Below are 27907 nucleotides of genomic sequence, written 5' to 3'. Positions count from 1 at the left end.
TTGATAGCAAAAATTCTTATTTATCAATAAAGAACAGGTCGCACCCAGCAGCACGTGTAACTTAAATAATCCGAATAATATTTTGCTTAGCAAATCTGCTAAAAATTTTCCCTAGTGCCGAGACTGATTTTGACATTACGTTTAAGAGAAGTTGTAACTAAAATAAAGATCATCGCCTCAACGACGTAAGAGGTGCACTTCTTGTTATTACCTGACAGTAGACTGTGGACCGCAGTATAGCTTTTCCATTATCATGAAAATGTTTAATGTTTATTACGTTCCAAATTTATGTGGAGAGTGCTCTTTTCTTTAAACTTAAATTTCACCATAAGATTTTAGTTCTCTAGAAGAAATATTCCGCAGTATTGTAGTCTCTGGATGTTAATCATGGTACAGTGGAAGCAATTAATTTGTCATAAATATCATCGTCAGTAAAAAGACCACTACATGAAACTAGATGTAATGGTTATCTAACGTCAGTAGCACTTCAGTATTTTTTTCAGTTTTGTGCTTTTTCTAGCTCTGAGAAGAGAAGAAAACGTGTGTGTAATGTACTGAGTGACTACAAGACTAGCCCACGTTCCAAGGAAACTTGTTGATACTACAAGGACTTTCTGTGTGCCGAACCCAACGAATTGCTTCATCGAAGTGATCGAACTGTTGGATAAGCAGCTGCATTTACAGGACAGTTATCAACAATGAAAGTGTCCATGTGCTCTGAACGGTGCGTCGAAGCCTGGAGACATTACGTGCATGAAATCGTGCTGTGGTCGACAAACACCTATCAAAATATGAAGCTGTACATCGAGTGTTTATTACTCTGTCGACTGTGCAATTGCCACTTCTACAGTGTGCGCTACCGTGGAAGTACTACAGAAGCCCAACAAACATGTGCAGTTTTCCGGGTGTCAATAGCATTTCTTTGTCCCTACTCGAGTAAAAAGACAGGAACTTCAATCAGCAACTGTGTGACGAGCTGCAAGTACCATTCAGGTTCGTGGAGAAATAACGTCAGCACAATCAATCGTTCAAAATAAAACGACTCCTGCAAACAACAGAATTTTTAAGTTCAATGTTATGTCTCTCTTGTTGAGAATACTTATTCTTTTCATTTCGACCGTGAGACGAAAGACGACATAGTTTTCACAGCTTTGTAGTGACACTATTGCTCAACCCTCGTTGACGTCAGCATCATATAAGAACGACAAAAGGAGTTCTTTTATTGTTATAAGACTATAGTATTAAAAAAAATGTGTGTATCCGAAATCAAACTCTAGAAAAATACCCGAATTTTGGGCCAAGATTTATTCAATGCCAAACTACATTACAACAAAAATTGCATCTGTTGACGTATGTTTTATCACACAGAACGTATGAAGATAGCCCTTTAAGAGATTGTCCTCTCCTCACACAATAGACTCTGTTGCATAATTATGAAGGGGCACAACGATCATTGTCATTTATTTTAGAAACAAGTAACAAATAATCTTGTGGTGTCGCAGTTCTTCTTGTCATGTCCGTGCTTGCAACTACATGGGAAGAGGAATTCTGCCTTATGCAAGACACGTTTTTTATTCTGTTTTGTTTCACCCAGACATGTTTCAGCACGTTTTGTGCTATCTTCAGTGGTTTTTTTTATTTTTTAACTGTAAAATTGTTGTTACATATTAACATTTAGCGAAACTTTTTGTATATAGTATTTACAATTGTGAATAAATGTATAATATTTTACAACAATTATTCATTCACAATTGTAAATATTATGTACCAAATGTTTCGCTAAATATTAATATGTAACAATAATTTTATAGATAAAATATAAAAAGGAACCCACTGAAGACAGGAAAAAGCGTGCTGAAACATGTGTGGGTGAAACAAAACAGAAAGAAACAGTGTCCTGCATAAGGCAGAATTCCTCTTCCCATAGTAACAAATCATTTGAGGGGAATAAGCAGTTGACGATTCCGACTTACAAAGATCAGTTTGTATAGACCTGTACAGGTCTTTGTAACAGAATAGCAAAATACCGTTAACCACACGACATCTAAAGAGTGGTCCACGCCACTGATCTGAGTTGACTTGCCACTGGCTAGGAATGTTTGCGGACCGGAAGTGTTTCCACAATGGCCGCTACGTCAGTGTCATATCGTAAGATCGCTGGAGTGAACGGTTCGACATATTACAACAAGACCCGAAGCGGAACTCCCTGGCACCTGTCCTTGGTCCATAACGTCACTCGGCGTTGCAGCAAGCGCGCCGTAGGGGCATTGCCAAACGCCATGCTTACTGGAGGAAGGTAGCATCGGCGTCATCGATTAGGGAGCTGAGGAAACACAGAGCAGAGTCAGTGGTACGTGACGCAGTCCAGCACAGTGACTGACTAAGGGAATGAATACAGGATCACTTATTCCTTCAGTGACTACGGGAATCACTTAAAGCAGTGCATTTCTACCTGCCAGCGCATCTGAGTGACATCTGCATTTCAGTCCGCTGGCGCCAGCACAAACATTTCTTAATTTGCCATCGGCGTGGCTAAAAAATAGAAAATGAGGATTACAGATAATTTTAACGATCTCGACGACGTTCGTTAATAATCCTAGAGCATATTCTCAGACCACATGTTGTGATAGTCCTGGAGAAATCAAACTTCTCTAAGCGAATCCGTAGGGGTTCAGAAAAAAAGACGCAATCATGTGAGCTGCTTTGTTTATAAGCGGCAGCTTGCAAACAGTAGTTGCGTGTGTACAAGTAGTTACATTCCGTCTGTTTAAAACTAACCAAGATACGACCATACGGGTTGTGTTCTTAAGTATGTGGTTGCCTCTAGGAATGTTGCACAGAAGCGAAAGTTACGTCCATTGTGTCCCAAGGACGCATAATAGGACCTACATTTTCCGCTATACAAAAAGGGTGTATCAGCCAAACTCAGCACCACTGGCTATGCTGTTGTTTATAGCAAAGTATTGCCCCCTAGACAATTTTAGGGAACTGCGCAAAAAGGTGCACATAATTTGCACTTGATGTATTGAATGGCAGCTCTCTTTAAATACTGATAAATGTAGGACAACTACTGTACAGTGATAAAGGGCTCGATAGTACCTCACTAAAACATCGGTCTTTAACGTTATGATCTCGTTACATTGTCCGTTTAGGGGTAATACTAAGAAGCGATATGAAGTGGGACGATCACGTAAAAAAAATTAGGAAGGTTATTGGAATGTTTAGATTTGTTGGTACTGACAAAAAGCAACCCATCTGCAAAGAAAATCGCTTACAAGATGCTAGTGCGACCAGTTCTAGAATACTGGTCTAGTGTTTGGAGGCTTTCAAAGTAGACGTGACAACGGACGCAGAAGGTAGACAGAGACACGCTGTCAGGATCGGAACAGATCGGGATATCCCATTAGGAAATGTAGCAGAAATACTCGCACAATATAAATGGGAATCCCTGCAGTAAGGGTGTACCTCCCTTGAAACCCTGGTGGGTAAATATAGAGATCCGGTAATCGAAGAAGACATTATGTGTCTACCAACGTATATTGTAGGGATCATGGAATGAAGATAAAGAGTGATTAAGGCACAGAGACCTATAGACAGTCATTATTTCCTTGCTCAGTACGGGAATGGAATAGAACAAAAAATCGATAACACTGGTGCAATGTACCCTCCGTCCTGCACTATAGAATGGCTTACGAAGTACGTAGATGTAAATGTGGACAGTTAAAACATCAGCACCTAGGTTCATTAGATATGTAATAGATCTTTGTACGTTTTCCAAATTTGTGAATATTATACACAGGAGAACACTAATGATGATGAGCGAGTCTCTTCGAGATGGGAATGTCCCTTTGCGTCATCAGGGTACTAATCGCCTCCATGTTTTCGTGGGTAGTATCCGCTGGTTACTAATCTGCCGGGGGCCGGGGAACTGGACTCGATTCCCCGCGATTGCCTTGCTTGATACGAACTGCAGTGCGATTCACCGAGCGTCTGGAAGCCAAATGATAAGCCCTTCGGTAAAGAAGTAGCGATATTATAGCCATGTCATCAAGAGGCGTTTAAGCGAATGGCTTGCACCAGAATAGAAACCAGATGGCATTTATTAAATTTATATTTACCAGACTTCCTTCGTTTAGATTAGTCGTAGTCAACTTCTTTTCACCTACCGCCCACTTTTGTACCTCTGTTAACAGTAAAATCTTCTGAACGCCCACCATTCCACAGTATTGATGATTTATAAAGTAGGAAAGTAACTTAGCTTTATAGACTTGATGGAAGAGAGTACACGGGATCTCGGATTCGATTCCCGGCGGGGTCAGGGATTTTCAGCTGCCTCGAGATGACTAGGTGTTTGTATTGTCCTCATTATTTCATGATCATGCATGGAAGTGGCGAGATTGGGCTGAGCAAAGGTTGGGAATTTGTATGGGCTCTGATAACTGGGCAGTTGAGCGCCCCAGAAACCGAACAACAACACCATCATCATCGTTATGGAAGAGAGTTACAGATAGTTAAAGCATCAAATTCTTTATGTCGAAATTTTACGAAAATACAATGACAATGTTTTTAAACCCCCTATCACCTACCGTCTACAATGAAAGCTGGGACGCCCTGTAGTGGGCGACAGGGATCAGGTTCACTACCACTGGTTTAGATCATTTGCCTGCATAATATAGAGACTTCCGAGATGTATAGCCGAGAAAGAACTGTCTTTAAGTTGAAAAAAGTGTCTGAGTTTCTCGACGAAGAGAGAGGACAGTGGTGCTCCCGTGTTGTGTGGTCGATACAGCCAACTGTGTCCACACACAAAGGGACAAGACAACGCGTGGCGCAGCTTGCCAGCTGACGCGTAACCTGCTCACGCCCACTTTGCGTGCGCGCTGTGTGTGTGTGTGTGTGTGTGTGTGTGTGTGTGTGTGTGTGTTTATGGGTAGGAGCCGCTTTCACCTGCGGCGGCAGTAGCTGTCCCCTGCGCGACTGCACTGGAGAGCCACTGGCTAGACGGCGGTCCGTTCGTCTCGCAAGGCAGGCCGTGGTTTTCCTGCGTGGAAATGTCCTACGCGGGAGAGAAACCAAACTGGTCTGAATGCGGAACTTAGTCTTCTTTAGACCTGTTTACCTTCCGCATCCAGATGCCACTGGCCGTAAGCTACCTACAATAATTGCAGTCTCTTATTTCTGCCTTTAGAATCGTTGAAGAAACGTATCAGAACACGGGAAGAACTAAGCAGCAGAGAAAAAGTAATCTAGCATTGCCTCAGTTATTGGAATTTTGTGTGGCAGACCAACTAAATTCAGTGAGGTTGTTCACGAATCGGTCATATGCGACCAAGCCACTGTGATACGCAAGCAGCTAGTGATGGAACAATTCCCGCCACGGCGTTCAGAGGCCCAGTGTCATTTTAAACTTGACTGAAGGCAAGAACGCTTGTACTCCAGACTAGTTTTTTAAAAGTTTGTTTCCTTCAATTCCAAAACTATATGAAGCTTTCATCGCGTTATATCTACCGATGGATCTAAGCAGAGGAATGCAATCGGCTATTCAGCAGTTTTTCCTGGTAGGATTCTCAAAGTTCGTCTTCTAGAAAAGATACCAAATCATGATGCGGAGACATACGGAATTCTGAAGACACCACCTGCTCTATACAAGCTGTAAAAAATGCATCCAGTAGAAAAAATGACTGAGACCATCTACGACATTTAAAGGCGGACCCAAAACCAAGGCAAAGTGGTGGTGTTTTTGCTGGATGCCATGATATGTTGGGGTACGGGCAAACAGCGCAGACGATAAAGCAGCCAAAGAAGGGTGCAGATATGGTGTATTACTTCGGTGTGCGGTTTCTCAGTAAGCCATCATCTCATTGTCTGACGGAAAAGTCTGGCGTCAGTGGGAATACCAATGGTTTGAAGTGACAAACAACAAACTGTGGACAATGAAACTGACCATCCTGGAGTGACGCACTTCATGCCAGCCGCACCGATGGAAGGACGGGAGACTGCCCATTTACTGTTCGGCGGGAAAATCCACCAGTATATGAAACTTTTAGCCTAATACTTTTGGTACTGCATGCCTTAACTACATAAAATGTTTTATATCGCGGCATAACGGCAACTCTCAGTTTGGCTGGAGACTTGTTGACCGTCCTCACTGACAACAACAGTGTAAAATATATTATAAGATTCTGTAGGTCAATGAGCTGTGTGTTAATTGTTCGACCAGACAGTTGAGCACTGTCAATCACCTATTTAGACTGTCGTAGTTTGGTGTATCATAAAAGCGATTTCTACAATTGACAATTAAATTATAATACACTAGAAGCAACTCGGCTTGGAGGACAGACACTGTTCTCTGCACGAGATTGGCATGCAGTCACTCAGTAAGGGTGCTGATGACCATTCTGAAGAGCACCCCAAATCCAGTATCATCATATCACCATTATGCCTATAGATAATAATAATAATAATAATAATAATAATAATAGCTGCAGCCCAGTTTCCTAGAGAAAGTAATGAAGGATTAGAGAAAAAGAGCAGACGGAGAAGAAATTTATTGGATAACAATCTGGAGAAAGGAAGATAATCTGAGTTTTGATTGTTTGGATTTTGCAAACGACTTTGCCATCTTAGCTTAAGCTACAGATGATGCAACAATGCAGATAAACTTCCTACAAGAGACAGTTCAAAAGGCAGTCCTATCGGTATCTTGAGGAGAAAAAATACAGTATATGACGATGGGAATGAGGCAGCGAAGTACGTGGAAACAGATTATCTAAGAACACGTAGAACTACGCAATATAAATATATAGTAGAATTAATACAATCAAATACTTCGGGCGTTAACTTAGCGACGTCAAGGAAAATGGATGCAGTTTTTCAACTAACAAAAGACCTGCATAACAAGAAATACACTTCCATAAACGCAAAGCTTCGACACTACAACATTATCATTAAACCAGAAAACCTTTATGCTTCAGAATGTCATTCGTTAAATACAGCTAAACAAATATGGATATTAAGAAGTAATAACGAAATTTATGAAAAAATAGGACCAATATAAGTCAGAATGAGGAGAGAAGAGTTGTATACTATGGACACGTCAAACGGCTAGCTAGAAAGAGACTAACAAAAAAATATATATTTCTGACAGAAACTCAAAAACATCAATGACGTGGGTAGAAAGAAGTTAAAGCAGACCTGAGAGAAATGGAAATAACGGAGAAAGAAATAGGAGAAAGAAAAAAAGTACAGAGCAAAAATAAAAAGTTTGAAGGGCCTCCAGCAGAAAACAGGTAGACTGGTTTAGTATGGACAGAAGAAAGAAGAGATTGGAAAGACAGATTTAAAAACTACTGGAAAGAAAGAATGAAAGAAAGAAAGAAAGAAAGAAAGGAGAAAGAGAGAAGATGTAAGCTATTTCATATTGTCCTTAGCAGTCAAAACCAATAAAAAAAATAATGATGATGGTAATAATAATAATAATAATAATAATAATAACGGAAGACAGAAATCCTTGTACAACTAGGCAGTAGCTACAGATTTACAGAAAATTTTTAGCGAATTTCTCAACCGTGGCAACGTTCAATACGTTTTGAGTAATAGCTGTAGGAATGGGTGTACTACGCAACAGAGTTTGACTCAGTTGGGCACTTTACCGTTCTGGTTTGGTAAGCTGCGGGCCACGTCATACTCAGCAATAGGTGTGGAGATGCCGCAGCACCGGGCTAGAGTTCGGCAACAGGGCACAGGGCAGCGAAGTGGGTGGGGGGCAGCGGCAGCGTTAATCCGACTCCGTTAGGCAAGGACGCGTGCCGTCGTGAAGGCTTTCTAGGCGCGAGGAGAGGCAAACACTCTGCAACCGCTGCGTTACTTCATACACGACTCGTCGCGCTGACGCGGAGCTATGGCACTTGGCTTGTTTGGAATGCCGCTCCAATGTTTGTCGCTACTGCTTCTCCGTCATACCTGATTCTGCAACAGAATTTGTGCGACATGTCTGTACGCTGGGCCTTTCGGAGTGGCTGGAGTGTCGTCTCTTGAATACAAAAAAAATTCTCAGTTTTGACGACGAATTCATGACAAATCTCCGACAAAAGTCTTCTACGTCGGTGACTGTGTCATGGCAGCACACGTCCCATAAGCTACCGGAGCTATTACTACTAGCGTAGGTGACTTTCGTCACAGTGACAATACGTATTGATGACTCTGTGCCATTAGAGCTGTACAGTCAGTTCCAGAATTCCTATTGCTGGTTGTAGAGATGACATAAATTTACACAAAAACAAACGGTCCATGTTACAATGTAAATAAAATCAGCTCACGTTTTTACTCCCGAGTTAATATCGATGTTTATTACTGACATTGGGGTGAAGAAAACCCCCATTCCACGCGTGATGGACTTTGGCACATTTGGGTAATCTGTGCATGGACAGATATGATGAATTGATGAGGCGGTCCACATTGCCAGCCAACGGCTCATGGGTACTTGCTTTCCTTGCAAGAGGTACTGGTGGATCTGCGACAGAGAATTCGCTGTCAGGAAATGTGATTTCGACACGAAGATCCTCGTCAGAAAATGTAGCAGTTACCGCTGGAGATCTCCACGCAACATTTGTCGGATGGTGGGTAGGTAGAGGTGCATCCCACCGCGATCCTCAGATTTTCGTTCTTTCTCAGTTTTCTGTTGTGGGAGCTACAAGCTTTAGTATTTAACTGCATAAGAAACTAGTATGTAACATTTTTTAAGAGACCACTGCTATAACTTCATTATGCTGCTGCCAGTTTCGACAGTTCACGTCATCACTTTGCAGACTTTTAAAGATTAGCAAGGTGTGTAACATATTTCCATTATCGTAAAGCATGCATATGCCATTTTAAACTCTAAGGTCTAGCAGATGATGACGTAAATTATCGTAAACAGTTGCATTGTAGTAACAGCTTATCATCGTATACATAAAAATGTCTTATATAAATGCTGTCCAGCACAAACTGAAGAAGATTTTAGTTCGAAAATTAAAACGCCTAATTGATGATATTTACTTCGTATCATGAAAATGATATTCTCTGGACATATGCACCCATTTAAAAAATCTAGAATTTCCACAAAGGTGTAACAAACATGTTGGAGCAGCGTGTATGTCCAGTACTGTTTTTCCCTATTCCTGTCAATTCATGAAAGTAGGTCAAGTCACCAGCATTTTACAAAATATAATGCTTACTCCTACGGCTCTCCCAGTATTTCTGCGAGGTAGCGAGTGCAATGTTCTAACAAAAACAACGTGGCATACAGGGAGAAGGAACGCAGTTATTATCAAGAACAAGACTCTATCTAGAGCAGGTAATCTGAAAAGAAACTATGCGTCAAGTACTAAGAATGGAAACAATTATAAAAAGAAAAAATTACGAAATATGTATCGCAACAATTAGCATAAAGGAAGGACAGTGCAAAGCTTCCGAAATCAGTAACCAGTTATACTCCAGATGGATGAAGAGACAGAGGAGCACAAACAAAGAGATGAGAAGATAATTCTTGAAGGCGGGAAGAATTCGAAGTTTAATCCATGAAGCAAAGTAGTAGTAGGAGAAGAAGAAGAAGAAGAAGAAGAAGAAGAAGATGACGACGACGACGACGACGACGACGACGACGACGATGATGATGACGACGACGACGATGACAATGGTGGTGACCGCCAACATATTTTGTCGACCAAGTCATTTGTAAGAATGCCGTACTTTACACAGTCACCTGTTGCGTCCAATGACTTAACGGTGCAAGTGTGCCCTCAGGGAGAGACACACAGAAGCGCGCTCCTATCGCGGCAGCCCAGTAGCCCAGTGGCAGAGTGCGCGGCTAACCCAGTGGCTGGTAAGTCGGCAGCAAGTAGCGGCAAGGCAGAAACCTGTTGCTGGCGGCGCGAACACCGGTTCGGACCGCCAGCGTCCAGACAACGAACGAGGGGAATCAGCAAGTGTGCAACCGCAACGATACAATCTGACGTACGTGTTTTGTTGAGTAATTGCTGCACAAGAAGTGGCATAAGATGAACAGCTGTGCTACGTGTCACAGTGTGTTTCTAGAGCTAAGCTACTTGCAGCCATTCGACACAAATAGCTTTTATGCTTCTTCCTTCTCCGTAATAGTCATAAAACATACAGCACTCATATTCTGTAGTCAGGTAAACCCACGGCGAGAACAAATTGACGGGAACAAAGAAACGATCTGAAGTTAATAATTTAGAACTCGAAATGTATGTACTCGACTCCAGTTGGAGAGAAACTGCGCATGGGAAATAAAGAGTCGTATTAGACCGTAAAGGAATCGATGTTTCTAACCTTTTGCAATATTCGTGACACAGTAACGCATCATTACAAATGGAACCAGCTCCAGCAGTGATGTTCGAAATGGAGTACAGTTCACATCTAATCAAAATATCACATAGAATACGTGGATAAAAGAGAACTCCATGTGTCCACCGTACGCCGGTTTTCCCGAATAGTAGTGACCAGTTGAATTCTACAATAATTCACCAGTGTACTACTGTTGATTCTAATTTTTTTGAAACCCCGCTCAAAAATCATGTTGTAATCGAGGGGCATACCACTATCCAGGTATTACGAATAGTCGGCCCTTAAGGATGAAAACTGAGTTTGGAATACTCCAACTTTCGTGTTACGTTGTCCGTTTCCAAGGGCTACAAGTAGGTAAGGTATAATATGTAGACACAGGCAGCAGGAAGCTTTCTTTTTGTATTATAAAATGTTGATGAATTATTGTCTACAGCAATGACAGAACAGATGTGGGCAAGTCGTCTCATGCTGCACGTGTATCATCTAATAGACAGTGCCACACAGCAACTGCTACATTATTGCCTCAGCAGTGCCATACCGATTGTTACGACATGTGTTTGCAGTTCGTTTCTAGCTGTCGGCGTTATTAGAATAGCTTTTATAGCTTTTCCCCTTTTTTTTATAGTAAGCCAATATTTCAGAGCACAGCAATGTTTCGAATAAATTTTACTCGTTTTTGCTTACCAACCAAAAATTTTAGCAGCGTTGCTCTGGCAAACGGGTGTATTGGATTTTTAACAGGTTAGTAAAAATAACAACGAAGCCAAAGAAATACCGAGAATGGCCGGTTATTCAGAACTAAAATACCAGTTTTTCCCATTCCTATAGTGAGCAAAGAAGCAGTGTGACCCATGTCCCAGTTATCTTAATTATGTCAGTGCCTACACATCATGCTTGGATCGTCGACAGCATTAGCCTATATGACTTTGCCAGGGCCACGGCTAGCGAGGGGTAACCCTGTTATGCTGGAAACACTTCTTCTCGTTACCCACTTAGCACCACAAATGTAACAATTCCAAACAGTTTGAGAAGTAGATCTTCAGGCTCTCCGTGAGGAGCTGATCAAAGTGTGACTCCCTGCTCTGCCACCGGATCACGTTGTGCTAATTCCACAATGTTTCTTCGAGTCAACTGCTCGATATCGCTTGTAAACAGCAGAGACCACATTACGATGTGTAAGAAAGACTGTATGATTTACACAACGTGAACCAGCGATAGATCGGAGGGGTCACTCGTAAACTGTAATTTGACATGTGACAGACACAGATACCTGCGAACGACAGGTGACGACAAACATAGAGGAATTGTCGCAGCCAGTCTACAGTCTGAGCTGAGGTAGTAGCATACATACACTACTGGCCATTATAATCGCTACACCAAGAAGAAATACAGATGATAAACGGGTATTCATTGGACAAATATATTATACTAGAACTGACATGTGATTACATTTTCACGCAATTTCGGTGCGTAGATCATGAGAAATCAGTACCCAGAACAACACCTCTGTCCGTAATAACGGCCTTGATACGCCTAGGTTTTGAGTCAAACAGAGCTTGGATGGCGTGTACAGGTACAGCTGCCCATGCAGCTTCAACACGATACCACAGTTCATCAAGAGTAGTGACTGGCGTATTGTGACGAGCCAGTTGCTCGGCCACCATTGAGCAGAAGTTTTCAATTGATGAGAGATCTGGAGAATGTGCAGGCCAGGGCTGCAGTCGAACATTTTCTGTATCGAGAAAGGCCCGTACAGGACCTGCAACATGCGGTCGTGCATTATCCTGCTTAAATGTAGGAATTCGCAGGGATCGAATGAAGGATAGAGCCACGGGTCGTAACATACCTGAAATGTAACGTCCACTGTTCAAAGTGCCGTCAATGCGAAGAAGAGGTGACCGAGACGTGTAACCAATGGCACTCCATACCATCACGACGGGTTACGCCAGTATGGCGATGACGAATACACGCTTCCAATGTGCATTCACCGCGATGTCGCCAAACAGGGATGCGACCATCACGATGCTGTACAAAGAACCAGGATTCATCCAAAAAAAATGACGTTTTGCCATTTGTGCACCCAGGTTCGTCTTTGTGTACACCATCGCAGGCGCTCCTGTCTGTGGTGCAGCGTCAAGGGTAACCGCAGCCATGGTCTCCGAGCTGATAGTCCATGCTGCTGCAAACGTCGTCGAACTGTTTGTGCAGATGGTTTTCGTCTTGCAAATGTCCCCATCTGTTGACTCAGGATCGAGACGTGGCTGCACGATCCGTTACAGCCATGCGCATAAGATGCCTGTCATCTCGAATGCTAGTGATACGAGGCCGTTGGGATCCAGCACGGCGTTCCATATTACCCTCCTGAACCCACCGATTCCATATTCTGATAACAGTCATTGGATCTCGACCAACGCGAGCAGCAATGTCGCGATTCGATAAACCGCAATCGCGATAGGCTACAATCCGAACTTTATCAAAGTCGGAAACGTGATGGTACGCATTTCTCCTCCTTACACCGCGGTGGCCGTGCGGTTCTGGCGCTGCAGTCCGGAACCGCGGGACTGCTACGGGCGCAGGTTCGAATCCTGCCTCGGGCATGGATGTGTGTGATGTCCTTAGGTTAGTTAGGTTTAAGTAGTTCTAAGCTCTAGGGGACTTACGACCTAAGATGTTGAGTCCCATAGTGCTCAGAGCCATTTGAACCATTTTCCTCCTTACACGAGGCATCACAACAACGTTTCACCAGGCAACGCCGGTCAACTGCTGTTTGTGTATGAGAAATCGTTTGGAAACTTTCCTCATGTCAGCACGTTGTAGTCGTCGCCACCGACGCCAATCTTGTGTGAATGCTCTGAAAAGCTAATCATTTGCATCTCACAGCATCTTCTTCCCGTCGGTTAAATTTCGCGTCTGTAGCACGTCATCTTCGTGGTGTAGCAATTTTAATGGCAAGTAGTGTAGTTTCATTTCAGTCCCCACGTCCTGTGCTTGAAAACGTTCACTGGTGCCCACTCCATCTCCTGTATAATATTTGCACTTTGTTACGAACCCGCCGCGTTGACGTCATAGTCGTCGACGCTGACCTCTTCACTGCCACGCAGGCCGCGGGCACCTTGACCTCGGGGATGACCGAGCTAAAGGCGAGTGGCTCCCGGCGCGTCTCTTAAAAATGCATTGAGCCGGGCCGGCCCTTTTAATAACCGAAATCACACCGGTTAATTAAAAGCGGGCAGCGCCGCACCGCCGCCGCATCCCCGCGCGTTTCATCGCAGACGTAGGTCACGTCCTCAGCGCCGCTTCTTGTGTCTGGCGGCGGCGGCCGGCCCTTTCGCTTTCAACGCGGGACCCGCCGCCCAGGGCAGGATTCCTGCAGCCAGACGGCATCCGTTCGGTTTTGCCCGCCGCTAATAAACAAGCCGCCATTGTGCGACCGCGCGTCGCTGTCTCCGTCCCGCCAGACGACTTTTTCGCGTCAGCCGTCAGACGTCAGCGCAGTCCGACCCGTGTTCTGAATAATACATACATACATCGGACGCGACCCGCTGCCGCGCAAGGTCTGCCGCTACTTGTCCACCTACAGCGTGTACACGCAGCACGATAATACAGCCCGCATGTCCGCTCACGTTTCCACGTCGTGGAATAAGTAACCCGTCTGTTGAGCGCACGGGTACGAGAGGAATCTTTTTGCTATCGACACAGCATTACAAAGCTGCTGGAAGTAGTATTGAAAGTCAGAATATGGACTTCCTTTTCTCCTTTTGGGTATGAAGGCCATGCAGCCCTTCTCATGTGTTTTACGAATCTTCTAGGATTTTACTGTGTGAAGTTCCAATTACTTTTTTTAAAAAAAATTGGCCAGGTGCGGGTACGACTCGAATTAATTGTGTACATAGATAGTTCATCCATTCCGGGAACCTAGGATCTCGACGATTTTTGCCTCTTATCGACATTGATACTGGCAAGATATCGGTCCCGGGAATTCCAAGGCTTTCGAGAATGCTTTAATTTCAAGTTTGGACTAGGTTAACAAATTTCAAAAGAAATATTTTTTCGTGTGATATAATTACAAAAAAAAAAAAAAAATTGTTCAAATGGCTCTGAGCACTATGGGACTTAACATCTGAGGTCATCAGTCCCCTAGCACTTAGAACTACTTAAACCTAACTAATCTAGCGGTGACCGCAGCTCGTGGTCGTGTGGTAGCGTTCTCGGTTCCCGGGTTCGATTCCCGGCGGGGTCAGGGATTTTCTCTGCCTCGTGATGACTGGCTGCTGTGTGATGTCCTTAGGTTAGTTAGGTTTAAGTAGTTCTAAGTCAGAGGGGACTGATGACCATAGATGTTAAGTCCCATAGTGCTCAGGTCGATTTGAACCGTTTTTAACCTAGCGGTCGCGCGGTTCCAGACTGAAGCGCCTAGAACCGCTCGGCCACACCGGCCGGCATATAATTACAAATTAACAATTTTCTGGTTCTTTTCCTTTACGAGTACTATGAAACCTTTCATCTTGCCAAATTTCATCATACTACTTAAAGGGGAAGTAGCCTATTGATTTTATGAATGAGTTTGCGAGTGACAAAATGTGTAACATAAATGGCCCTATCTTTTGATTGCACTGACTTAGAAACAAACGTTTATTATATCGCCAAGAGACCACAGACGTTAGTATGTGACAGTCCGCCCCCGGTAGCTGAGTGGTCAGTGTGACAGAATGTCAATCCTAAGGGCCCCGGTAAGATTCCCGGCTGGATCGGAGATTTTCTCCGCTCAGGGAGTGGGTGTTTTGTGTTGTCCTCATCATCATTATTTCATCCCCATCGACGAGCAAGTAGCCGAAGTGGCGTCAAATCGAAAGACTTGCAGCCGGCGAACGGTCTGCCCTGCGGGAGGCCCTAGTCACCCAACATTTACAACGCAAAAGTGCAACTTGAGCGTGCAGTTTCTCAAAAACATGTACCATGGTGGCGTGATGAAGGTCATCTGGCTACCACCTCCCACCAATATGCCAAAATCCATATATAAAATCCGACGGAAGGCTCTAGTCACACGACATATATTATATAGTATGTGTCAAATCCACCTGTTCATGAGAAACACACAACACACACACACACACACACACACACACACACACACACACACACACACACACAGAGAGAGAGAGAGAGAGAGAGAGAGAGAGAGAGAGAGAGAGAGAGAGAGAGAGAGAGACGGACACCAAAGCGATCCTACACTGAAGAACCAAGAAAACTGGAACACTCTTCTTAAACTCTCCACAGACATGAAAGTTATTGAGCATATTTGGGATGCCTTGTAACGTGCTGTTCAGAAGAGACCTCCACCCCTTCGTACTCCTACGGATTTGTGGACAGACCCGTTGGATTCAAGGTGTCAGTTCCCTCCATCACTACTTCACACATTAGTCGAGTCCATGCCACGTCGTGTTGCGGCGCTTCTGCTTGCTCGCGGGAGCCCTACGCGATATTAGGCAGATGTATCAGTTTCTTTTGCTCTTCAGTGTAGTCCAGTCCAGTGTTACGAAAACCGTAATTGCATTTCCCAGTGACAGAATCATATTTCCAGTGCGACTACACTACCACGACATAATGCAGTCCAGACGACCTTTATTTGTGATGTACACATGATCTGGGAGCTGTGAAATCTGTCACGAACAAAATATTGACTTACTTTGTATTGAACGTCCGTAAAAGTCTATAGCGCCTCGTTTGGCCAGAAGCTAACGTCAAGGAACTACGAAAAAAGTATGATGTTTCAAATGGCTCTGATCACTATGGGACATCTGAGGTCATCAGTCCCCTAGAACTTAGAACTACTTAAACCTAACTAACCTAAGGACACCACACACATCTATGCCCGAGGCAGGATTCGAACCTGCGACCATATCGATCGCGCGGTTCCAGACTGAAGCGCTTAGAACCGCTCGGCCACACCGGACGGCAAAAAAGTATGAGTTTTGCAGAAAGAACGGACAGGCGCAGTTGATTGATAAGGACTTACTGGCAGGTGAGCCATTGGCGTTATGTCGACGGTGAGGTAGAAAGTAATTATTCAAATAAGGAATTGGGAGTAGCTGTGCCTGAATGCTCCCTACTCTGTCTGCGAGGTGCCGCCCGTTGACTCGCCCCCTTGAGAGGATTACCCCTGTGGACTGGCGCGGCAGATTAAAACGTCTCTGTCGCCGGCTGTGCAGCGTGTACCACGGAGGCAGCCGGCGTCGGGGCTCCCGCGGCAGCTCAAAGGCGGGACATCGCAACACAGGGCGCACTGCTCCCCCACACAAGACGCCGCCTGCCGTCCAAGTCGACTTTTTGGTCGTTTCCGGCTCTCGGCCGAGAGTAAATTTTAATTAAATATAAATTAATAGGGCGAGCGGGTGCTAATATATATTCCACGAGCGGCCCCACCGGAGGCGTGGAGAAGGCCAGATTTATGGGGGCTCGACCCCTGGGACACGTTCTGTAATTAACCCTCTATTCAGCGGCCGAGCGCACTGAGCCCGAGCCGCTGGGAGGGCGTCGGGGTAGGCTGCGGGAGGACGAGAACGAGTTGAGAGGGTGGACTGTGTAGTCAGGAAATCATGTCCTTTTTCAGCTGGAGGGTTCCTTCCGCACAGAGTGCGCAGCTGCTTCAGTACTCGTACCCACAAGACAAAGTTTTGTTTCTTTGGGTCAAAGTTTCCGGCGCTGCGTATTGGCAAATATTCCATTCGCAAGCTCTCCTTGTTCTTCGTGTTATCTGTAAACAACAACAACGTTCTGCGACAAGCACACCTACTTTATTTCAAGATCACGGCGATATCGCCAGGTTCTTCCATAATTGGAGTCGCTAACTGTGTAGTATTCAGTGTGGGAGGAGAGGTGCAGGTGTACGATTCATAACAACCGGACGCTACGTCGAAGTCCCTGGTTAAACTGCAGTCCCCTCCGTGGTATATGATGGAGAGAAGGCGCTGGCACTTTTGGTGGTGATCTGGTCATAGGATGGGGACATAACACTAAACTGCATATACAATCATTACGGTCATATAAGCGAAGCAATTAGACTTGGTACCTGGTACGCAAGCCAATCAACTAGTGACAATCGGAAGAAACGGCTCGCATCAGGCCCCGATGATCGTCATCGTGCCGGGCGGTGTGGCCGAGCGGTTCTAGGCGCTTCAGTCGGGAACCGCGCGACCGTTACGGTCACAGTTTCGAATCCTGCCTCGGGCATGGATGTGTGTGATGTCCTTAGGTTAGTTAGGTTTAAGTACTTCTAAGGGGACTGATGACCTCAGATGTTACGTCCCATAGTGCTCAGAGCCATTTGAACCATTTCTTGAGCGGTGGGATACCAACATGGACTGCAGTTATGCTTTGAAAATGAGAGGGTGTGCTCGTGTCAAAATATCGGTGGTTGTCGACGATGTCACCTGGCTGCATTCCAGCACGTTATTTGTTTATCTGTACATGTACATTATATCTATCGATTTCCGTCCCATTCGGGTAATTCCTTCATGGTGCGTCTTCCTTTTTTTTTCTTCTTCTTCTTCTTCTTCTTCTTCTTCTTAGAGTGTAATCAGCTGTATACTTTTCGGACATCTTGCGACTGAGTCCACACACTGGAGGTTCAACTCTCGCATACGTTATTTTGAACGCAAGAGATACATCACTGCCCTAGCTGACATAGAATGCACAAGCACCAGAGAAGATATTCAGTGGCAAAGGGCTTTGTATGGTACGGTTATGTGGATGGGCGCTTGATCTTTGCTGGTGTCCCACTGAATGGATAGCAGTCTCACTATAGCAGTGTCATTGCGAGTTTATCAAAGAAAAAGCCGGATTCTGTGTTTTGTTTAGACTGAAGCTGCTAGACCACATTTTGCCAGTGTAACCCTGACCTATCTTGATACAGAAGGTGTTTAACTGTTTCTGTGGGGAGCGTGTTCTCAAGTTCTCTCACCCGTCCAGAAGGTCTGGTGGTGGGTTAGTGAGCGCCAGCCACTATGGTTGATGAGTCCTGACGTAGCGTTGAAACAATATGGACTGATGTAGCCTTTTCTGTCATCCAAGGGATGTTCGACTCGATGGCCGCCCATGTTAGAGCTAATCTTGCTGACGGAAGTGGAAGCTCCGCGTACTAAATTTCACACCCAGTATGCCCCCAAATGAACTGCAAATTTAATCCTACTGTACTGTGTACGCGCAACGAATAAAATTTCATTATGTTACAATGTAAACGTTCAGCAGACCTCATACTGCTTCCGCCATGGCGCACGTACAGCTGCAGGCGCGGGGTGGTCGAAGTCTCGGTGGACACGGCACGGCGCAGCGCGGGACGTTACGCCGTCTCGAGTTGCCAATCGTGTGTCGAGTTACCGGCGAGGCTGTCGCCAAGCGGTGCGCGCCCGAAACCGGAGCCGCGGCGCTTACGTAAACCGGCTGCGCACTGACCGCTCGCTCTGCGCCACAACCCGTCAAGTCGCACACACATTCGGTTAGCGATACACAGTCGCCAACTGTTGGTGGCATTTGCTGAGAACTGGCTACCGGAATTTCACTAGCCCTTCTATCCGTTACACAAAACGCCATCTCAAAAGCTGGCGGATGGATACATAGCAAGGTCGCAACTCCATGATTTTCTCCCTGACCTACGAGAGAGTCTGAGAATAAAATGTATCGATCCCAGCCATCTTTTGACTCGACAAATATTGGCGGAATAAAATAGACACGAGGTGCGTTCAGTAAGTAATGCAACACTGTCTTTTTCTGAAAGCTGGTTGCTTTTATTCAGAATTCAAATACACCATATTATTTTCCACTCTTTTTGGCTGCAAAACTCTATTTCTCAACATTACCTTACTGGGAAGGGGCGTTGTGACCGAACAGTACCGCTCTACTCGTGGAGGTCAGAGCCAACGTCTTCCTGCAGCAATTACCTGCTTATAATATACGTACCGATTCCCATGGAGTCACTCTTTCATTGAGCCAAACAGACGAAAGGTGCAAGATACGGGGTGTAGGGTGGATGAGTTAGAAAAGCCCAATGAAGTTTTGTGAACTCCTGTCGAACGCGCAGACATGTATGACGCCTTTCTTTGTGATGTAGAAGTAGAAGTTCGTCTACATTTTTGTAGCGACGAACACGCTGAAGTCGTTTCTTCAAGTTCCTGACGATAGCTCAATGCACTTCAGAGTTGATCGTTGCACGATGATGATGAACATCAGACAAATAACCTCTTCAAAATCCCGGAAGACCAACGTGGTGCTGGATTATGATCCGTCAATTCCCTTTAATGAGAGTGTCCGCACGTTCCAGAATTGCAGGAGTCACAACTGTGTGTGGCCGGCCAATGCGCGGGAGAGCAACCTTGTTGCGACGATGAGAGACGCCTCGCCCAACGACTCACCGTACTTTTGTTCACTTCCAGGTGTCTGTAGACATCGTGAAAGCGCCTATGAATATCTGTGGTGCTCTGGTTTTTGCAGCTAAAGCAACTCAGTGACGCCTCTCTGTTTGGAACGCAACTCCGTTACAGACGCCATTTTAAAGGATATATATAGCGCGGCCACCTGTCAGAACTTCATGAAACTAAAGGGGCTGGAGCGGGAAAATTCCACGATGCCCCAAAACGAATTCCGAATTTCATCCAAAGAATTTTACCAAGAAAGAAATGTGTTGCTCTTCTTGTAACCGGAAACCAATATCTGTTGAGCTGTGGACTATTTCATTTGTGACGAGTGTTGTGTAGTATCTGTTGGTGCAGGCCGTCTTACTGTTGGAGAAAGCTACGCAAGGAATTATCAGCACTATTAGAGAACGACAGTGACTGTGGTTATGCACTACGGGACACTACCTCGATATTTACGAATCGCGCGACAGTACCCCACCGCATTGTTTCGTGGGCGAGAGATTAGTCGAGATGGTTAGGTCGCGCGGCTTCCCCGTTCTCCAAACCCGAATCCGTTAGATATGTGGCTATGTGGACGTTTAAAGACATTGGTGAATGCCCAACCCACTGATAATGTGCAGACGTACAGCAGCATGTGACCAACACACAGGGCGCAATCGGAATGGTGGCAGCTGTATTTGAAAGAGTGCTCGATTCACTTCGAAGAAGGGATAAAGGAGGTGTCAAGATGTGTGGTGACCACATACAGAACTTTAGTGCCTGTTTCAGATGGGAATCAGAGGGGAAATCGGCTCATATGTTGACAGGTATTGGTTCCTGGCCATATCATATGAGAACTTTTCTTCTAGTTTTCACCAGTACTACATCCTGTCCGAATGTTTCACTTTTTGGGGTGCAGTACCTCAGTCGGTTGAAACAGAACACTTATAGGACCAACGGAACACTTACACCATCACTTTGTTGTCTGTCTGTCTGTCTGTCTGTCTGTGCGAAGATTAAGACCCCTTTTTCTCAGGAATGGGTGGAGGAATCAAGCTGAAACTTGTCAAATACCAACATATAAGTGCCTTGGCAATGTATATAATTGAAGCTTCTAAGTCAACGCAGTCAAAACATACGGCCACTTACATCACATATTTTGATACTCGCGAACTCACTCATCAAAGCTTATAAATGAATTGACTATAGGCATGTCGGGCCCGGTGATTTAGCGGTAAGTGCGTGTCTGGAAGCCGAGAGATTGCGTGAGTCAGTCTTAGTCGGTCCACAGATTTTTCGGTCTTTGTTTTAACCTTGGCCTCACACCTCAACGATGTGAGGATTAGCTTGGTTGCGATTAACTACAGATTCCCTTTCCCCGATCGGATAACTGAGGCAGGTTAGGGACACGCGAGCTGACGATGTGGTGTCCAATACAAAGACTTGCACCAGGCCATTATTTACATAAATAATTAGGTGCTTTAGTCAAATAAAAGTATACGGTTCCTGAGACCTTTTCAAGTCCCAAACATCTGTTACATATATATGCAAACTGAAGGAGCGAATGAAAATTCTACCTAGGCCAGGATCCGAACACGAGTCTCCTGGTCACGACGTAGATGCGCTAACCACTACGCCACCCTGGCGCAGTGGCTTTGCAAAACTGCACGGACTATCATAGCAGGCTTTCACTCTCAATCTAAATTTCCACATATAGATCACAGATGTTTGAGAAATCAGAAGGTCTCTATATATAATTTGGTTAGAACACCTATGCATGAATTTCAGGCAGCATCCCCCGTTTCATTCGAAGCTGAGGTTGTATTCCAATATGGGTAGAGAGCCTCTGCAAGTGGTCTGAGGCGTGAAGAGAATTTGGATTCAGCAAGCAGGTCTGTTGGGGTGGTCCGTGCAGTTGTGCAAAGCCACTGTACCAGGGTGGCGTAGCGGATAGCGCATCTGCCTACTGAGCAGGGGACCCGGGTTCGAATCCAGACCTTGGGAGGAAAGTTCCATTCGTTTCCATAGTCTGCATATACACACTTATCATTAAGTTTGTACGGAACCCTCAGAGCTAGAGTTCTGTAAGCACTTACCCTGTTCTTATTTTAAACACCCCGTATACAGCAGGGTCTTGGAGTGACGGTGCTTTGTTCGCCCGTGTGCGGATTACGGGTTTCCCGGCTGCTGATACCAATCGTTGCGCAACGGGTCAGGCCACTCGGGCACGGTTTCTCCGGAGTGAAGGCGGCACATTGTCGTCGTCGCCGTGGGAACCGCAACCGTAGACGAGGGCCCGTTTTCTGTCAGAGCGGAGCCGTGTCTTATGGCCCGTGCAGAATCGAGAGCTGACGTAACAGGACGGCTGGCGGCCGCTCGCCGGGGTCCTCTGGCGGCTAGAGAGAGCGTTCCGGCCGCGCGGTTCTCGCGCTGAACGACGTGCTGCTCACAAGGAATCTTCAGAAAAACTTGGGGTCGTAAAACTCTGACTAGGGTCGACATTGAATACATGGCATAGTGTACTAGGAGGAGTATCTGCAAATGAATAACCGATGAATATTTTGGACAACACGTGGTTGTGTGTAACTGGTTGTTATCAGAGGCTACACTGTCATGCCAGTAGGTTTCTTATGATGCGTGATGGTGAGTAATTAAGGTATTGCAGTAACGTCAGCTGCCCTCACGCGTCTGCCTTTTCGGGTAAGCATGGCACCCCTGCTCCCGAAACGTCCCAACTCACTATGCCGCGGCAGCATGTGGTCCATGCGGAAGGGTGTGGCAGGAGTCTGCAACTATGCATTGTGCTGTTGAAGTAACTATACATTATACAAGGTGTAAATTCTACAACAAATTTAATGTTTTATTAATGCTGTTTTTGTTCAGTCATGAAAAACAAGATATCACGTTTACTACTTCGCCGTCTTAGAGGCCGATTTATTTAATTTTCACTTTCTGAAGTAACCTATGTTGTCCTTCAGGACTCATCTATCTCGGTACCAAATTTCATCGAAATCGGTTCCTTTTGTCCTGAAAACGTAACACACAGACTTACATCCACATTCAATACTATTAGCACGCAAATGTAAACCCGTTGAGGATTATATATACATTATATTCATTACTCTGAATGGTTTTACATAGAACATTTCACCCGATAATAGCATTTTCATAAATATGGTAAAGTTCAAAAGTCGAAGAGTAAATAGCTTCTTCAAAGAGTAAATAGTTTTCCTTAATTTGGGTAATTTACGATATGTTTTGTTTTTCATGATCCCATTTTGATGAAATAACGCTTGTGTGTTGCCCCAAGCTAATCTCAAATTACCTGCGAAAACCCCACGAAAATTCGTCTACCTGTTTTGGAGATCAGCGCGTCCAAACAGACAGAGAGAGACACGGTTTAAAGTTTTATTGTTAGTATAGAATAGATATAGGTGGGTATAAGGCACTAGTTTGTGAACTGTTGAGGGCTTCGTAAGGGACTGTTAGATGGCGCGATCAGTTTGGCTTTAGTAAAAGTAGAGGCACCAAAGAGGCAGTTTTGACATTGGACTTGATAATGGAGGTAATACTTCAGAGAAACCACGGTACGGTCACAGAAATGTTAATAATAATCAGCACAGCCGCTATTTCACGTGCGTTTATTAAGACATAACTGGGTGCATTCTAAATGAACACTTTCAGTAGCAGAAATGAGCCGTTGTCAGGACTCGAAAATATCATGCCTACTTGTGACACCGGCGCATTTCTGCTACTTTGTCGTCTGAAGATTTTAGAACAATCCAGGTTGTGTCACAACAAACGCACCAGAACTAACAGCTGCGGTGGTCTTCAAAAACATTCGCATTATTCAGCTGTGGAGGCACAAAATAATCGAGATTACTTTCATAGAATTTGTCGGTCTAGAAAACTAGTTAGTATCTTGTTCTGGGTACCGACAGGGAAAGATTAACATTAAGAATCGCCAGAAAATGCAGAAAAAGGACTGACAACGCAGAATCGCGAGAAGTTGAACGTGAGAAAGAATTGAACTCGTACAAATATTCTGATGCAGTACATAAATGTTGGGCGAGAGGTGTTTCGATGAAAGTGTTTCTCATACTCGGCTCTCATCGAAATGAGTTAAGGGCGTTTAATGACAGCAATTGTACTCGCTTCAACATTATTCTTATAGTCACTTACAAAGATTTAATTACATGTCTAGTTCTATTACTTACTGATTGACAGGTTTTAATAATTCTGTTTTCCTTCTTTTACAGGTTTGTGCATTTCTACTTTATCTTCACTTGACAGATGGGTGGTAAGTACAAAACTATCTGCTTTAAGTTTGTACGTACTTCTTCAACCCCTGCGTGCGCCTACAGCTAATGATACAACGAAATACAATAATAGAAACGAAATACAGACCAAAAACAAAAGAGAGAATTTTTTGCTGTATTCCAAAGTTGTGACAAAGAAAAGTTTCGTAATACAAGTTAAGTTTCTCAAAGTTTAGTACTTTTATCGACTGCTTAGCACACATTGATGTGATAACCTCTCTTTACGGCACAGATTCAGCCTCTTTATGCGATGCATACGTGGCGAGCGTGGTAAAACTGTACTATTTCGTCAGACTAAGCGTTACATTTATACGTACCTATATCTGGTGGTCTTACGAGAAACTCCATTACAAACACTGACTTTTACTGTATAGTCGTGATTGTTGTTCGCTTGATGTTTTCACGCACGACCCAATTCCTCTAAAGTAAAGTACGTTTTCAGTTAAACTAAATACTACAGTTCGTTCCTTATTCTGGAAGCTAAACGGTTCATAACAGTTATCTACAGAAGAAAATACCCAGTTTCCAACTACGACTTGCCCAAAATCTTCTCTTGATATCTATAATCGTGAACGCTACGTCACACACGCAATTTAAAGATAAATGTTCCATGAAACGCTAAAGTTCATAACGCAATACGTAGAAAGCCTAGCTAGGTTCTTTAATTTATCTACATGGGTTTTTGTTAAAAGTAGCGGCAACAAGCTTATAATTCAAACTAAAATTCATTGACAGTTGCTCATGTTATTACATGTCAATATAATCGCCCCGAACCTTGATCATCTTCACCCACAGAGATGGAAGGCGTCGTACATCGTCAGCGTATCCATCTCCGTCGATGTCTCGCAAGAACCGCCCAATGGCACGGATGATGTCTTCGCACAGACTCATACCGAGCAAATACGGTGAATGTTCGAGTATATCTCACCCCTGCCCCCGCACGTGCGCAGGAACTCCTGCATGGGGTTTGCCGTGTCGCATCGTACATTGTCGTGAAGGATGCTGGAATGCAGTACGAGAGGGAAACACTGTAGTGCGCTCCAACCACGCGCCACTTCAGTCTTGATCCACACACGTTGTTCATTTTTCCCACACTTACTGTTAGGTCACTTGAACTAGCTTCATGAGCTTTCAGACAGCAGACACAGCAACTGACTCAAACGCAGCCGTCGCCGCTCACTGCAGTACATCAAGTGAGCTTCTGCTATCACCTGCAGACAGTGGGCATATCATGTGATGTACATCCTTGGTGTTACGGCAGTGTTACCACTACTTTTTATCCCATTCATATACACTCCTGGAAATTGAAATAAGGACACCGTGAATTCATTGTCCCAGGAAGGGGAAACTTTATTGACACATTCCTGGGGTCAGATACATCACATGATCACACTGACAGAACCACAGGCACATAGACACAGGCAACAGAGCATGCACAATGTCAGCACTAGTACAGTGTATATCCACCTTTCGCAGCAATGCAGGCTGCTATTCTCCCATGGAGACGATCGTAGAGATGCTGGATGTAGTCCTGTGGAACGGCTTGCCATGCCATTTCCACCTGGCGCCTCAGTTGGACCAGCGTTCGTGCTGGACGTGCAGACCGCGTGAGACGACGCTTCATCCAGTCCCAAACATGCTCAATGGGGGACAGATCCGGAGATCTTGCTGGCCAGGGTAGTTGACTTACACCTTCTAGAGCACGTTGGGTGGCACGGGATACATGCGGACGTGCATTGTCCTGTTGGAACAGCAAGTTCCCTTGCCGGTCTAGGAATGGTAGAACGATGGGTTCGATGACGGTTTGGATGTACCGTGCACTATTCAGTGTCCCCTCGACGATCACCAGTGGTGTACGGCCAGTGTAGGAGATCGCTCCCCACACCATGATGCCGGGTGTTGGCCCTGTGTGCCTCGGTCGTATGCAGTCCTGATTGTGGCGCTCACCTGCACGGCGCCAAACACGCATACGACCATCATTGGCACCAAGGCAGAAGCGACTCTCATCACTGAAGACGACACGTATCCATTCGTCCCTCCATTCACGCCTGTCGCGACACCACTGGAGGCGGGCTGCACGATGTTGGGGCGTGAGCGGAAGACGGCCTAACGGTGTGCGGGACCGTAGCCCAGCTTCATGGAGAGGGTTGCGAATGGTCCTCGCCGATACCCCAGGAGCAACAGTGTCCCTAATTTGCTGGGAAGTGGCGGTGCGGTCCCCTACGGCACTGCGTAGGATCCTACGGTCTTGGCGTGCATCCGTGCGTCGCTGCGGTCCGGTCCCAGGTCGACGGGCACGTGCACCTTCCGCCGACCACTGGCGACAACATCGATGTACTGTGGAGACCTCACGCCCCACGTGTTGAGCAATTCGGCGGTACGTCCACCCGGCCTCCCGCATGCCCACTATACGCCCTCGCTCAAAGTCCGTCAACTGCACATACGGTTCACGTCCACGCTGTCGCGGCATGCTACCAGTGTTAAAGACTGCGATGGAGCTCCGTATGCCACGGCAAACTGGCTGACACTGACGGCGGCGGTGCACAAATGCTGCGCAGCTAGCGCCATTCGACGGCCAACACCGCGGTTCCTGGTGTGTCCGCTGTGCCGTGCGTGTGATCATTGCTTGTACAGCCCTCTCGCAGTGTCCGGAGCAAGTATGATGGGTCTGACACACCGGTGTCAATGTGTTCTTTTTTCCATTTCCAGGAGTGTATATTACTTGGAACCAGATGAGGTCTCCGATTCTGGTATGAATTTTATAAACAACACACTATTTAGTTTGTCGTTATCTTGTAATGAGTAGGTTGGTACCTGATGATGGGAGCATGTTGCGAAACGCCTAATGCTAAAATAAACACTGATATTAAAAACGTGACTGGAGTCGAAAACTAAATTTTTTGTAAAAACTTCATAACGAAAATGTATAGTGCTCTTACGGCTGAGCCGACTTAGAGCCATCGTGTTTCCGGAAGCCTGCCTTCGAAAGCGAATCCGGCGTCTTCTTTGTAGAGCTCCTCATCTGCGCTCGCAGACGGAGGCGGTCCGTACAGCGGCGCACGGGCGAAAAAAGGCGCCATTACGTAGCGCAGCCGTGCCTGAGAAGAGCTGCACTTCTTGCCGCGTTCTTCCCCACCTGCCGCGATCGCCGGGCAGGACTTTCCCTCCGGAGCACCCCCGCCTCCCGTATCGCAGCAGCTTCCCAAGTCCGTCGCGGTCTGCAGCGCGGCGCTTCTTGCAGCCCCGTAAGCCCGAGTCAAATCGCGAAGGCGGCCAGGAACAATCGCGTGCTCTTCCCCGTGGCCCGAAAACATCTTCACGCGTTTGGACTTCTAAGAAAATCTAGAACGGTCATGTACAAAAGGAACGCAAGGTAAATACACTACTGGCCATCAGAATTGGAACACTATGAGGACGCCACGCACTAAACATAAAATCGGTAGAAGTAACACCATCAACATTCCATATATTAGGAAAGACTCACATCGTTTCTTCTTCTGACGATTGATGAATTACTGGAGCGCAGTTCCTCACAAAGGTGGCGACAGAGTCCGTAACAAAATTTTATTAATAAGTAGTATACAGGACGGTAAAAATTGAGTTGGTCCGGAAAATATTTCATACATCTTCAGGTAGGTCACCTAACTCATATCATACACTCCGTACCGTAAATGTGTGGCCTGGATTATAAAATTCCGTATTCGCTGTGGAGAAGCGCCTGCAGCGTTCGCTGCCCGCAAAGCAGACGTGTTGCGCAAGGCGGCGTGACCGCTAAGTAGGGCGCAGCCGCCGTTACAGCCGCCCAGCTATTTCTGAATGCAAGGACGTCGTCTCGGCAAAAGCCAAGTAATACCG

The 27907-nt window shown here is 45.4% G+C and overlaps 1 protein-coding gene across 3 annotated transcripts in view; it reads left to right on the top strand.

Annotated features, from left to right (window-relative positions):
- Positions 1 to 27907, top strand: part of LOC124596430 — a 608628-nt gene that overhangs the window by 387578 nt on the left and 193143 nt on the right. The gene's annotated exons all lie outside the window — the stretch shown is intronic.

This window comes from Schistocerca americana, chromosome 2 (genome assembly GCF_021461395.2).
Source record: "Schistocerca americana isolate TAMUIC-IGC-003095 chromosome 2, iqSchAmer2.1, whole genome shotgun sequence".
NCBI lineage: Eukaryota > Metazoa > Arthropoda > Insecta > Orthoptera > Acrididae > Schistocerca > Schistocerca americana.
Note: the sequence above shows the minus strand (reverse complement) of the source record. Positions and strands in the feature narration are given on the sequence as shown.